Source organism: Eleutherodactylus coqui, chromosome 1, assembly GCF_035609145.1.
Source record: "Eleutherodactylus coqui strain aEleCoq1 chromosome 1, aEleCoq1.hap1, whole genome shotgun sequence".
Lineage (NCBI taxonomy): Eukaryota > Metazoa > Chordata > Amphibia > Anura > Eleutherodactylidae > Eleutherodactylus > Eleutherodactylus coqui.
Genome location: NC_089837.1, coordinates 238,916,241 through 238,929,560, shown reverse-complemented (window position 1 = coordinate 238,929,560; position 13,320 = coordinate 238,916,241).

The window sequence follows — 13,320 nt, the reverse complement described above, 5'->3', positions numbered from 1 at the left end:
CCTAAAGGACTGCTACATTATTCAACTCACTTTTGTGCCTAGAAAATTTATGCTAACATGCCACTCCCTGTCTGTTGTAGTTGAGTTGCAGAGAAGTCTTCTTAGAGTCAACACAATGCTGGCCATCATACGAGGACATCCCTTTGGGTAGGTTTTGTTTCTCATGTAGAGAAAAGTGACATGTTTACCACCTTCCAGAAGCACATAGATATTCAAGAAATTAATGTAGAACTAGCTGACATGCCCCGCTCGCCCAAGTTAATTTGGTACAGTTGTTTACCTGTTTTTCGACCAGAAAATTTTATGAAATCTTGGTTACTTCAGAGGAAACAAGGAATAAAATATGTATACACATAGAGGTGCATTAGATTCTCCTCAGACTGCGTGTACCAATGTCCCTCTGCAGAATGTGTCCTCACTTTTTACCCTTAATCCTTTCCAATCCACAGTCTGGCATTATGATTAAGGCTGTACAGCTCCGATGTTGGAAGATGTCCGTCGGGGTTCTCTTACTGTATATTGCCAGCCTCTTTGCTGTCAGAGCCTATCCAACGCGTCACCTCATGCAGTACTGGCTTTAGCCAGCATATAGCGCTGTTGTATAACGGCAGAAAAAGAGTAAGCAAAACCAGGATACAAATTGGATTGGAAAGGGTTAAAAGTAACATCCCTTTTTATTAAAATTTACCCCCAGACTGGAGGTTGCAGCCCCTCCTTAGCCTTAAATGCATGCTTCATTCCTGTAATCGCTCCTTATGTACTTTACAGCCTTTTAGTATATGCACAGAGAGGTGAGGTAGATTCTCCTCAGGATATGCACATAGAGGTGAGGTAGATTCTCCTTAGTATACAAAGTGTTTCCCTAGGCTTTATGGTTTCTGAGAAAAGAACTTTCTCATTGCGGATTTTCGCACAGTTTTCACGCTTAGAATTTAATATTGAAGTTGCGACCCCTTTTACTTTTCCTATTTAGAATGGTTGTGCCAAATTTCACGTTTGTGCAGTACAGATGTGTTGTATTAGGTACATTACATAGGGGGTCACATGCTTTTCCACTTAGAATTGAATAATCAAGTTGCAACCGTTTACTTTTCCTATTTACAACCTAAAGAATGGTTGTGCCAAATTTCAAGTTTGCACGACACTGAGAAGTTAGAGAATTAGATTATGTACATTACATAGGGGTGCACTTACCTTTGCACTTAAGTGCAATTAAATAATCAGGTTGTGAGCCCTGTAAGCAAATAGGGAGGAGGGGGTTGCAGCTGCAGTAATTGTAGTATCATGCTCTGAGAGAGAAGGGGTAACAGTGGGGAGAGGACCATCTGATTAGAGAATATAGCACTGCTCTTGTATAACACCAGGAAGAGCCTGTCAAAAGAGAGAGAGACTGTTTTTGAGTCTTTGAAGAGAGATTCCAGTCTTGGCAAGTGAAGTGGAGTTACAGTATCACGATGTGTCAGGAAAGGCAGTTGTACTGGGCAGAGAACATACCAGCTCTAGCACTTGTTGAGGGTAACACAAATCGGTGCCTTACTGATCTACAAGTGACTCCTGCAGTTTAAAAATGCACCATGTGACATTGAGTCCTGCAGATACTAGCAATTAGTCATTAAGCACCAGGTAACATGGGTAAGGCCTCCCTCACACAGGGCGTTTGCAGAAATGCAGCGTTTTTCAACGCTGCGTTACTGCAGATTCCGCCGCATTTCAGCACCGCTGGCATACTTTATGCCAGCGTTTTGGCTGCCTTTTCAGCTCGGCTGAAAACGCAGCCAAGAATGCTGATAAGAAAAAAAAAAAGCAATACTCACCTAGCCGCTGCAGTCCGGGTCGCAGCCGCTGGTCTGTGCCGCTGATCCGGGCTTCCTCGGCACTCCCAAGTCTATTGCCGGAGGCCAGGTTTGAGAACCCTGTCTCTGGCAATAGAGTGCTGTGATTGGTTGTGCTTGCTCGATGCCCAATCGCAGCCCTTCATTGACTGTCTCAGCCAATCAGAGCTTGCCGGCGCTGATTAGCTGAGACAGTCAATGAAGGGCTGTGATTGGTTGTCGGCACACTCGATGCCCAATCACAGCACTCTATTGCCGGAGGCGGGGTTCTTAAACCTGGCCTACGGCAATAGACTTGTGAATGCAGGGCAAGCCCGGATCAGCGGCAGAAACCAGCGGCCGCGACCCGGACTGCAGCGGCTAGGTGAGTATTGCTTTCTTTTTTTTGTCTAACTGGGACTGATTTTCGGGGTAGGGCTTCTATTGCAAGCACTCACCCCGAAAATCGGCGAGCGGTTAACGCTGCCAAAAACGCGGCACCAAGCGTTGCCGCGTTTTCAGCAGTGCTGAAACCGCTGCCCATTCATTTCAATGGGCGACGCAGGGCTGAAAACGCCCCAAAATAGAACTTGCATCGCTGTCAAAGCGCAGCGTTGCAAGGCTGTGCTTTTTCAGCCCTGTGTGAGCAGCTCCATTGAAATGAATGGGAGTGTTGTACAGCGTTTAGCGCTGGGCTGAAAAGGCAGCGCTAAACGCTGTATAAAACGCCCTGTGTGAGGGAGGCCTAAGGGTTTACTGCTATAACATGCGGTGGTGTTTCTGAATTCAGATGATAAACAATTGGAATGCAAACTATTTCAGATTTCAATAGAAAGCAAATCTTAATTTACCGTGTTGCATTTTAGGCGGTACAATAAGATGATCTACAGTTCCACATATTGGGATATAATTCACACAATGGCATTTGCTGCACAAAAATATGCAGCATTTTACAGTACCAGATATGTGGATCACGTTTCAAGAAACCTCATCCGCATGCTGGGGAAAATAATGTAAAGTGTAAATTGACCTGTGATGCAGATTTTAAATCCTCAGCACATCAATTTATACTGCAGATTTCACCTGGTCAAATCAGGAAGTCACATTTTCAGCATTTCTGCACCATTTGGAGTAGATTCTCTGCGGGAGAATCTGCAACACATCCACAACATGAACGCATACCCTAAAGGCATTTTATACTTTTATAAATAGAAGTCCTATACTTGTCAATTACTGCATGTTGAAATATGATTTCTGACTGCATATTGGGGTCCAGAAATAGAGTACATATTGCAGCGTTTAATACGGACAAGAGATCTCCATGTATATATGCATAGTAGGGGGAATCTAATGGTCAACAAGCTCTACACATGTGGAAAGAGAGGTCCACTCACACTAGTAGCCTCTGAGAGTGGAACCACTTTTAGGGCCTCAGGTGGGAAGACTGTTCATCTAATCATTTGCATACAGTGTTTCCCCAAAAATAGGTCCTTCCCCCGATAGTAAGACCTATCGGGATTTGGGGGAAGACTTGAAATATAAGGCCTCCCCCGAAACTAGGACCTAACTAAAGTGCCTCTCCCCCCACCAAAAAAAAAAATCAATACTCACCTGGTCGGCGGCGTCCCGATGGTCTCCAGCGGCGCTGCGGTAACCTGCATCCTCCTTGTCTCACAGCTGAGCTTCTGCCTCCAGCAAAGCGAGTGCTGTGATTGGCTAATCGAGTGCCAGCAGCCAATCACAGCCGACGCTTCAGTGAATGACATCACTAAATGGCTGTGATTGACTCATCGAGTGCCGGTTGTGACTGGCTGCTGGCGCTCCATTAGCCAATCACAGCACTTGCTTTGCTGGAGGCGGGGTATTCAAAGCCCCGTCTCCAGCAGAAGCTCAGCTGTGAGAGGAGGAGGACACAGGTTACTAGGTTACTGCAGCACCGCCGCAGAAGACCATCAGGACGCCGCAAACCAGGTGAGTATAGGGCCCCCCACCCGATAATAAGACACTGTGCCCTTTTGGGGGCAAAAATTAATATAAGACAGTGTCTTATTTTTAGGGAAACAGTATCTGTTTGAGATGTAACTGCGTGTGTGCAAAAAAAATTCCTTGACTCAAAAAACTATATACATTTGGTATTCTTGTAAATCTAGTGACAGAATAAAGTTAAGGGTGCCTACCCACTTGCGTTTTTTTTTCCTGCGATGCTAAAATGCGTTTTTTCTCAAGAGCAATTAGTATAGAATGTGTTCTTGTCCATCTGGGTTTTTTTTTTCCGTTTCATGGGGTTTTTTCACATAGGAACTGTCAGTTGCATATGTCTCCTTATTTTTCTCTTAATGCACCCATGATTGTCAATGGAGGGCTGCAAAAATGCAACGCCTCATGTTGTGCTCCGAAATTAACGCGCTAAAAAAGCCGCGAAAATGGCGTGGAAAATGCGCAAAAAACGCCGCGTTTTTCACGCGCGAAAATCGGCAACGCAAGTGGGTAGGCACCCTAACATGGCATTTATGCTGCAAAGTGTTTACTGTAAAAACAAGACCACTCCCCAAAAAAAAGGCGAAATTCTGTTTTTTTTCCCATTTTCGCCCACTTTGAAATTTTTCAGTACAATATATAGTACATTAAATGAAACCATTGGAAAATACAACTTGTCCTGCAAAAACAAGTCCTCAGATGGCTATGTTGACAGACAAATAAGTTACGCTTTAGAAAATGGGAAGGAAAAAACAAAAATTAAAAACAAGAAATGGCCCTTTATACATGATCACTATCGTCCATATGTGTCACCTCTAGGCTCTGCAAGAATGCAGACAAGGAGGTGATGTCTATAAGATGCACAGCCATGTAGTGTATGCAGTAACTATGTTGACTCAGCACCTCCCTCTGGTGTCTGCTTATTAAACTGCATTTGAAGGGATAATCCAATTGCATATTATGTGATATCTGCTATTATGTGATATCCATGGATGTCTGCACCCACCAGGTAAGTCCCAGCGGCCCCTTTAGCATTTTCCTCGCAATAATGCTGGTGAATGCAACTGCACTTCCTTTACAGCAAGGTGTGGGGATTGTAAGGGGTCCCAACAGAGGTGTAACTTGAAGCTCCTGAGCCCCAATGCAAAACCTGTAACAGGGCCCCCAACTATAATGCTTTATTCATAGTACTGGGCTCCCTATGGAGAAAAGAGGCCTTATGGGCCCCCTAAGGCTCTTGGGCCCGGGTGCAACCGCATCCCCTGCATCCTCTATAGTTACGCCTCTGGGTCCCAACAGCGGACCCCTCACTAATCAGACAATTATGGGATATTTAATTAATATACCATCCGTGTGAAACTGCCGCCAATTCTGTTACATGGTACTGTTAATGTGGGCACTCCGTGGCTGACACTGTGCACCACTAACACACTGTGGCTGATACTCTTTATTGGGTCATCATCAGACACTGGTTATGGGGTTGCTCTTTCGCAGGGACGTTCTTAGTCCAACACTGTTTGTGGGGGCGCGCTGACTGGCTGTCTACATTATAGAGGGAACCGGACAATGTTTAAAGGGGCACTCTATCTGATACTGTTTATAGGGGCACTCTCTATCTGGCACTATTTTAGGGGAAACTATATAATTAAAGCTATTTCTAGGAGGGCTCTCTATTTGGAAGCGTTTACGTGGACACTCGGTATCTGATACTATTTATGGGGCACTCTATATAGCACTATGGTGACACATGCTATCTCGCACTCTTTATGAGGGCACTATGTGGCACTATGAGGGCAATCCATATGATACTCTTTTTGGGAGCATTCTCCATCTGATATTCTTTGTAGGGACATTCAATATGTGATACCATTTATGGGAGCATTCTCTAACTGATGCTATTTATGGGAGCATTCTCTAACTGATGCTATTTATGGGAGCATTCTTTATCCGATACTATTTATGGGGGCATTCTCTAACTGATGCTATTTATGGGAGCATTCTTTATCCGATACTATTTATGGGAGCATTCTTTATCCGATACTATTTATGGGGGCATTCTCTAACTGATGCTATTTATGGGAGCATTCTCTAACTGATGCTATTTATGGGAGCATTCTCTAACTGATGCTATTTATGGGAGCATTCTTTATCCGATACTATTTATGGGAGCATTCTTTATCCGATACTATTTATGGGGGCATTCTCTAACTGATGCTATTTATGGGAGCATTCTCTAACTGATGCTATTTATGGGAGCATTCTTTATCCGATACTATTTATGGGGGCATTCTCTAACTGATGCTATTTATGGGAGCATTCTCTAACTGATGCTATTTATGGGAGCATTCTCTAACTGATACTATTTATGGGGGCATTCTTTATCCGATACTATTTATGGGGGCATTCTTTATCCGATACTCTTTATGGGGGCATTCTCTATCCGATACTATTTATGGGGGCATTCTTTATCCGATACTCTTTATGGGGGCAGTCTCTATCCGATACTCTTTATGGGGGCAGTCTCTAACTGATGCTATTTATGGGAGCATTCTCTAACTGATGCTATTTATGGGAGCATTCTCTATTTGATGCTCTGTATGGGGGCACTCTCAATCTAATACTCTTTATGGGAGCATTCTTCATGAGTTTTATTACATTCATTAGGGTAAATTTACATGACTAATTCCGCTTGTAAGGGTGACAACCCACTAGCGTTTTTTTTTCTGCTGCGAATTTGGTCCTATTTTTTCTTCCGATTGTCAATGGGACTTCCTAATGTTAAAAGCGCAACGCAACTTTGTGTTTTTAACATTAGAAAGTCCCATTGACAATTGGAAGAAAAAATAGGAGCAAATTCGCAGCAGAAAAAAAAACGCTAGTGGGTAGTCACCCTAAACCTGCAGCATTCTGCTTGTGCTGTGGATCAGTATGTGGATTTAGCTCTTTCAATTAGCAAAATTTGCATGCTGAATGTCCAACGTATTTCTGCATTGATCCGCATGAAGGAGTAACATACTGGTTCTCGGATACACGTTGGAAAATTCACGTGCCAATTTTGGCAATTGGTGGCCAAATCTGCTTGTGGATCCACGGCAAAAACTGTAGAAAAATAGCTGGGAATTTCTGCTGCAGTTTTGCAGGCGAATTCCAGGCGGAATCCACTGTGTGAACATATCCTTATTGTGCCCTGATCTCCCTGTGTGTCACATCAATTACTGTCCCCTTATCTCCCTGTGTGTCACATTCATTACTTTCCCCTCAGCTCTCCATGCGCCACCTTTTGACGTCATTGAATGGCTGTGATTAGTTGACCCAATTAATGTACCACGTTCATTACTAGGGTCGCCACTCTGCCATTAGATGACCGGCCTGGCCAGTAATTATATCTAGAGGCCGGTGCAGGGAATCATTTGTTACTGGCAATTTTAATTATGAAAAAATCTGATGTTACGGCAGGGTGGCGACTCTCCCCATCCGCCTGCAGAGCGATCCCGCAGGGTGCGATCACAGGGGCATCGTGTTTATATGCCTTTTGTGGTGCATGTTTGGGGCATATTCCAACACCATCAAATTAAAACACAAGAAGGCCGAATCGATGTCACCTTTTTTCACACTGTCTCCTGGCAACCTGCGTAAAAACAGAGAATTTGCATGTAATATCCATTGTAACTGTGTTTTTTTACACTTTCATCGACTTTCATGGGCTCTTTTGGTCTGTGAATATGGCTCAAAACAGAATTAAACTGCAGTTTTTCGCAGAAATAAAAAACATGTCTAAATACACCAATGCAAAGTAATGGTATTGTATACTGTCCGTATTACATCCGTAAAGTAATAATGAACGTAATACGGACAGAAGATTCGCCTGGGTGAATGAGGCCTCACTGTCAGGACAGTCTGTATCCCGACCAGCACGCTCTCTCTGTTATGGTGCATTCACTCGGGCGAGAAAATCATGTAAGATGTTTGCATTACAAGAAGCACAAAACTCGAAAATCCAGCCCATTATTTGTAACGGGTGATTTTTCTCTTGCAGTGATGCTGTGAGACAGAAAAATCACAGCAGAGTCTATACGAGAATAGAATATGCAGATGCGAGGTCTCCCGTGTGCCCATATGCAGTCCCAGAATGTCCGTGTGCTGTGTGATGCGAGTCACGCCTGAGAATGTCAGCTGCAACTCATTGTCACGCATGTGAATGAACCCTAAAATATCAGATCACACACACCCTTCATCACATTGTTAGTGCACGACAACCATCTGGCACACAAGCCGATTGGTGGGGGAGTGAATGCTTTAGGGTGCTTTCACACTGGCGATGAGATCACATGATTTCCTAGCGCTGCGAGTCTGCGAGAAATCGCAAAATTATGAAGCCAATGGCTTACAATAGCTCCATTCACATGTGCAATGTTTTAACGCTTACGATGCAACATGAAAACAATGTCCCTTCTTTTTGCGATCTTGACCAATGTTTCCAATGGGGCTGGTGGCAGCAGTGCCAACCCCATTGAGATCAATGGAACGCGATCGCTGAAGAAATCCCCTGCTGCAGCTGTCACAGCTGCAGTAGCGGATCCTGATGTTCTCCCATTGTTCTCAATGTGGCCGGCAGCAGCAGAAATCAATGGGAGATTATCGCAATCCTCTGCCACTGTTATGACAGCAGTGGCAGGGGACTCCCCGCAGTGAGTATTTTCAGAGGGGAGGGGAGGGGGAGGGGGAGGGAGTTGGGCTTGAAATATAAACCCTACCCCGAAAATAATCCCTAACTATAGAAAAGAAATAACACATCACCTTAGAAGCGTTGTCATCTCCGGAGCGTCTTCTAGCAGGTCCCCGTTATTCTTCTTCAGCTTCTCTTCTGGCCGGAGATTGAAAAATCCCCGCCTCCTGAAAGCGCTGCCTCTGATTGCTCACAGCACTCAGCCAATTAGAGGCAGCAATTTCAGAAGGCGGGGATTTTTCAATCCCCTGCCAGAATAGAAGCTGAAGAAGAGTGCTGGGGAACAGCTAGAACAGGCGTCCCCAACCACCGGTCTGCGGATCGGGGTTTTTTTTGCCAGTCCATTCAATGGCACCACCGTTGGCCACTCACTATGTTAGTAGTGAATACCGGCAGGGGCCGCGGCTTTCCTGCCAATATTCACTAAGCAGCGCTACTAGCGGCGCTGATCCTGGCGCACATTGTGACGTCAGTGTGCAGCCGGGATCCTCCTTCCCCCTCCCGTGATGTTTCCTACTTGGTTCTGTGAGAGCAGGGGGAGGAGGCTTCCGGCAGCACAATAACCTCACAGTGTGCACCAGGATTAGCGCCGCTAGCAGTGCCGAGTAGAGGAGTAGCAGCGCTGGCACGAGGAGGAAGGGGTAAATATATATAGGTCTCGGGGGGGTGGGGGGCACTATTACTACTGGGGCTGATATAGGGTATACTATTAGTAATAGTGTCCCCTATATCGGCCTCAGTAGTAATAGCATTAAGACTGAAGCCACTGAAACCCCACCCCCATATGATCAAAGCCCCGTCCCTGCTGGGCCATGAAAAAATGGTCTTTCTTGAAGCAGGTCCCTGGTGGGAAAAAAGTTGGGGACCACTGTGCTAAAAGACACGCCGGAGATGACAGCGCTTCTAAGCTGATGTTTTGGGTTTTTTTAGTTTTTTTTTTTAGGGTTAGGGATTATTTTCAGGGTAGGGCTTATATTTCATTATATTTCCCCCAGAAATCCTCGCCGCGGTGAGTCCCCAGCCACTGCTGGCACCACAGTGGCAGAGGATCGTGATCATCTCCCATTGACTTCAATGTGGCCGGCGCTGCTGCTGACGGCCCCATTGAGAACAATGGGAGAAGATCACTATCTCCTGCTGTGGTTGTAACAGCCACAGCAAGAGATTCCTTCAGCCCTGCTGGGATAGAAAAACTGTTTCTTTGCAAAAACGCCTCGCATCCAGGGTTTTCAGAAGGTTTGGGAGAGCAATATCGGGGTGTGAATCACATCCCGGTATCGCTCTTGCCTGTGTGCAGGAGCCCTTACAAAAAGTTAGCGTGCTGTCCTGACAGTGGGTGATAAACATCACCCAGGAAGTGTGGGGGCAATATTAGTATTGGGGCCACTGCAGGAGGCACTATTGGTATTGGGCCATTCCATGGGGCACTATTAGTATTGGGGCCACTGCAGGAGGCACTATTAGTATTGGGGCCTCTGCAGGGGGCACTAATATTAGTGGGGCCACTGCAGGGGGAATAGCCATTCTACACAAGAATTTGCTGAATTTTGGGTCTATACAGAGCGGCCATTCCCCCTGGAGATAACAGATTGTGGTGTTCTGTCTCTTTTATTCCTGACACAGAAACAGAAGGAGGAAACATGTCAAATGAAGCAACATATTTCTCAATTTTTATGTAGGTATCAGTTCATGATTCAGAAAGTCAAGTAAACAATTGCTGTGAGCAGACAGAAATTGATACTGAAGTGTATGCCAATTATAATAAACCAGTCAGACTTAGGGCTTATTCAGATGACGGTATATCGGCTGCGTATTCATGCCGACCGATATACGGCATCCCTCTCTGCAGGGGGAGCAGGCTGGAAGAGCCAGGAGCAGTGCTCTGAGCTCCCGCCGCCTCTCTGCCTCCTCCCCACCCCCCCTGCACTATTTTCAATGAGGAGAGGCGGGATGGGGGCAGAGCTAATTCCCGTAACTTAGCCCCGCCCATCCCACCTCCTCTCCTTGCAAATAGTGCAGAGGCGGAGAGGAGGCGGGAGCTCAGAGCACTGCTCCCTGCTCTTCCAGCCTCCTCCCCCTGCAGAGAGAGACTCCGTATATCGGCCAGGCGTGAATACCCGGACGATATACAGTCGTCTGAATGCTCCCTAAGGGCTCATTCCCACGCAGTGAATAGAACCCATTATTCTGCGATCGCAGGAAAAGTATGTGGCATGTCATATCTTGGTGCGTATTAAATATCATAGGAGGCCATTGAAATCACTGCAGGAAACCTGCATATTCGCTCCATATTTGCTCAGCATTTTAATCGAACCACCTGCATTTTATTTTGTGCGCACAAATTCGCAGTGAATTTGCACACTAAATTACACACGGGAGCGTACAAAAAATGCAGATATAATCAATTTTTGGTTGCGCAAATATGCTGCATATTTGCGCAACCAAAATGTGTTTACACCTGTGTAAACGAGCACTGAGGACATATGCACAACATGGACGAATAGAAAGTTGTACCTGAGATTCCCCGATGCAACTCGAAAAAGCGGTGAGAAAAGATAAGTAGCACATTTTTTGTATAAGTTTAGGCTAGATTCACACGAACGTATATCGGCTCGGTTTTCCCACCGAGCTGATATACGTCGTCCTCATCTGCGGGGGGGGGGGGGGGGGGGGAGGGGGAGGAGGATGGAAGAGCCAGGAGCAGTGCTCTGAGCTCCCGCCCCCTCTTTGTCTCCTCTCCGGGGGGGAGCTCAGAGCACTGCTCCTGGCTCTTCCAGCCTCCCCCCTGCAGAGAGAGACGACGTATATCGGCTGGGCGTGAAAACCGAGCCGATATACGTTCGTCTGAATCCACCCATAGCCTGAACTAAGATTTGTAACTTTTGGTCTTTTTGCACCCCACTCCACACTTGTAGAGAAGTAGGTGGGGGGCAGCCTTTATATTTAGTAGAATTTACATCAGAGAACTGCCTAATGGCTGGTAAAGATTTCTTCCTCTGGCATGAGCCGCCCAAGACACATAGTAAATGGCATACACCTCTTAACCCCTTAATGCCACAACTCGTAAAGTTACATTACTGTCTACAGTTACTGGTCAGCCCCATTGTGCTTGAACATAGAAGAAACCTGTGTTCTCTCTCAGTCCAGCATGGAGAGAGTCCTGGAGGCGGTTGGGGAAGAGTTGTGAGGATCCCCAACCCTCATTCTATCCTATGAATTACACCTGCTGGTCTGGCTGACCAGGTGTGAAGAGCAGACTCTTTATATAGGAGTACTAGTGAGTGATGGCTGTAATACCGGAGCAGACGAGAGGGGTAAGACCAGGGCAGAGCCTGCTGATGGGGCTGTGCTACAAGTATGACCCTGCTAGCATGGAGGAGTACTAGTGAATGATGTCTGTAAGAAAAGACATAGACTGCTGATGGGTCTGTGCTGCTAGTATGACCCTGCTAGCATGGAGGAGTGAGTACTAGTTAGTGATGGCTGTAAGACCGGAGCAGACAAGAGGGGTAAGAACAGTGCAGGCTGCTGATTGGTCTGTGCTGCTAGCATGATCCTGCTAGCACGTAGGAGTACTAGTGAGTGATGGCTGTAAGACTGGAGAAGACAAAAGGGGTAAGACCAGTGCATGATGAGTCTGTGCTGCTAGTATGACCCTACTAAAATGGAGGAGTAATAGTGAGTGATGCCTGTAAGACTTGAGCAGACGAGGGGTAAGAACAGGGCAGAGACTGCTGATGGGGCTGTGCTGCTAGTATGACCCTGCTAGCATAGAGGAGTACTAGTGAGTGATGGCTGTAAGACTGGAGCAGACTAGAGAGGTAAGACCAGTGAATAGACTGCTGATGGGTCTGTGCTGCTAGTATGACCCTGCTGTCATGGAGGAGTACTAGTGAGTGATGGCTGTAAAACTGGAGCAGACGAGGGGTAAGAACAGGGCAGACTGCTGTTGGGTCTGTGCTGCTAGTATGACCCTGTGATCATGGAGGGGGTTTTTTGGGTTGCTTATGTTGCTGTGAGAAATTTCCCCTCCATACAGCGGGATAATATACTGTAACATACAGAGAGGAGCCTCTGTTGGGCTGTATAACCCCTTAGGAGATGGGAACACTGGAAATGCTGTGTATTCCGCATTGCAGAGTTTGTTGGGAAGTTAGTACTTCATGCGAATCCGTGCAGTATTGCATTGGAGTTCTATATACAGATTTTGCCCACTGACTAGGCTAAATCTGCATGCAGATCCCCTGCAAAAACAGTGGCAGAATAGCCATGGACTTCTGCTGGGGTTTTACGGGTGGATTTCATTTGCAAAATTCTGCAATGGAATCCACCATCCGTTTTCTCATGTCACTGATTGCTGCATATTTTAAACTCACTTCCCTCATCCACAAAGCTCTCCACAGTACCTTGCTGCCCTATACTGCTTCCCTCATCTCAATTCACCACCCAGCCCGCGCCCTCCGCTCCACTAACAAAATCAGACTAAGTGCCCCTTTAATTCGAACCTCTCATTCCCGCCTCCAAGACTTCTCCAGAGCAGCATCTGTCCTTTGGAATGCGCTAGCAAAAGCTATCCGGGTAATCACTGACACACTAAACTTCAGGCATGCTCTAAAAATGCACCTCTTCAGGGAGGCATACCACATCTCCTAAACCAGGGGTCCCCAACTCCAGTCCTCAGGGACCACCAACAAGTCATGTTTTCAGGATATCCTATAGTAAGAACACCTGTGGCAATGTCTGAGGCACTGACCATAATTACACCACCTGTGCAGTACTAAGGAAATCCTGAAAACATGACCTGTT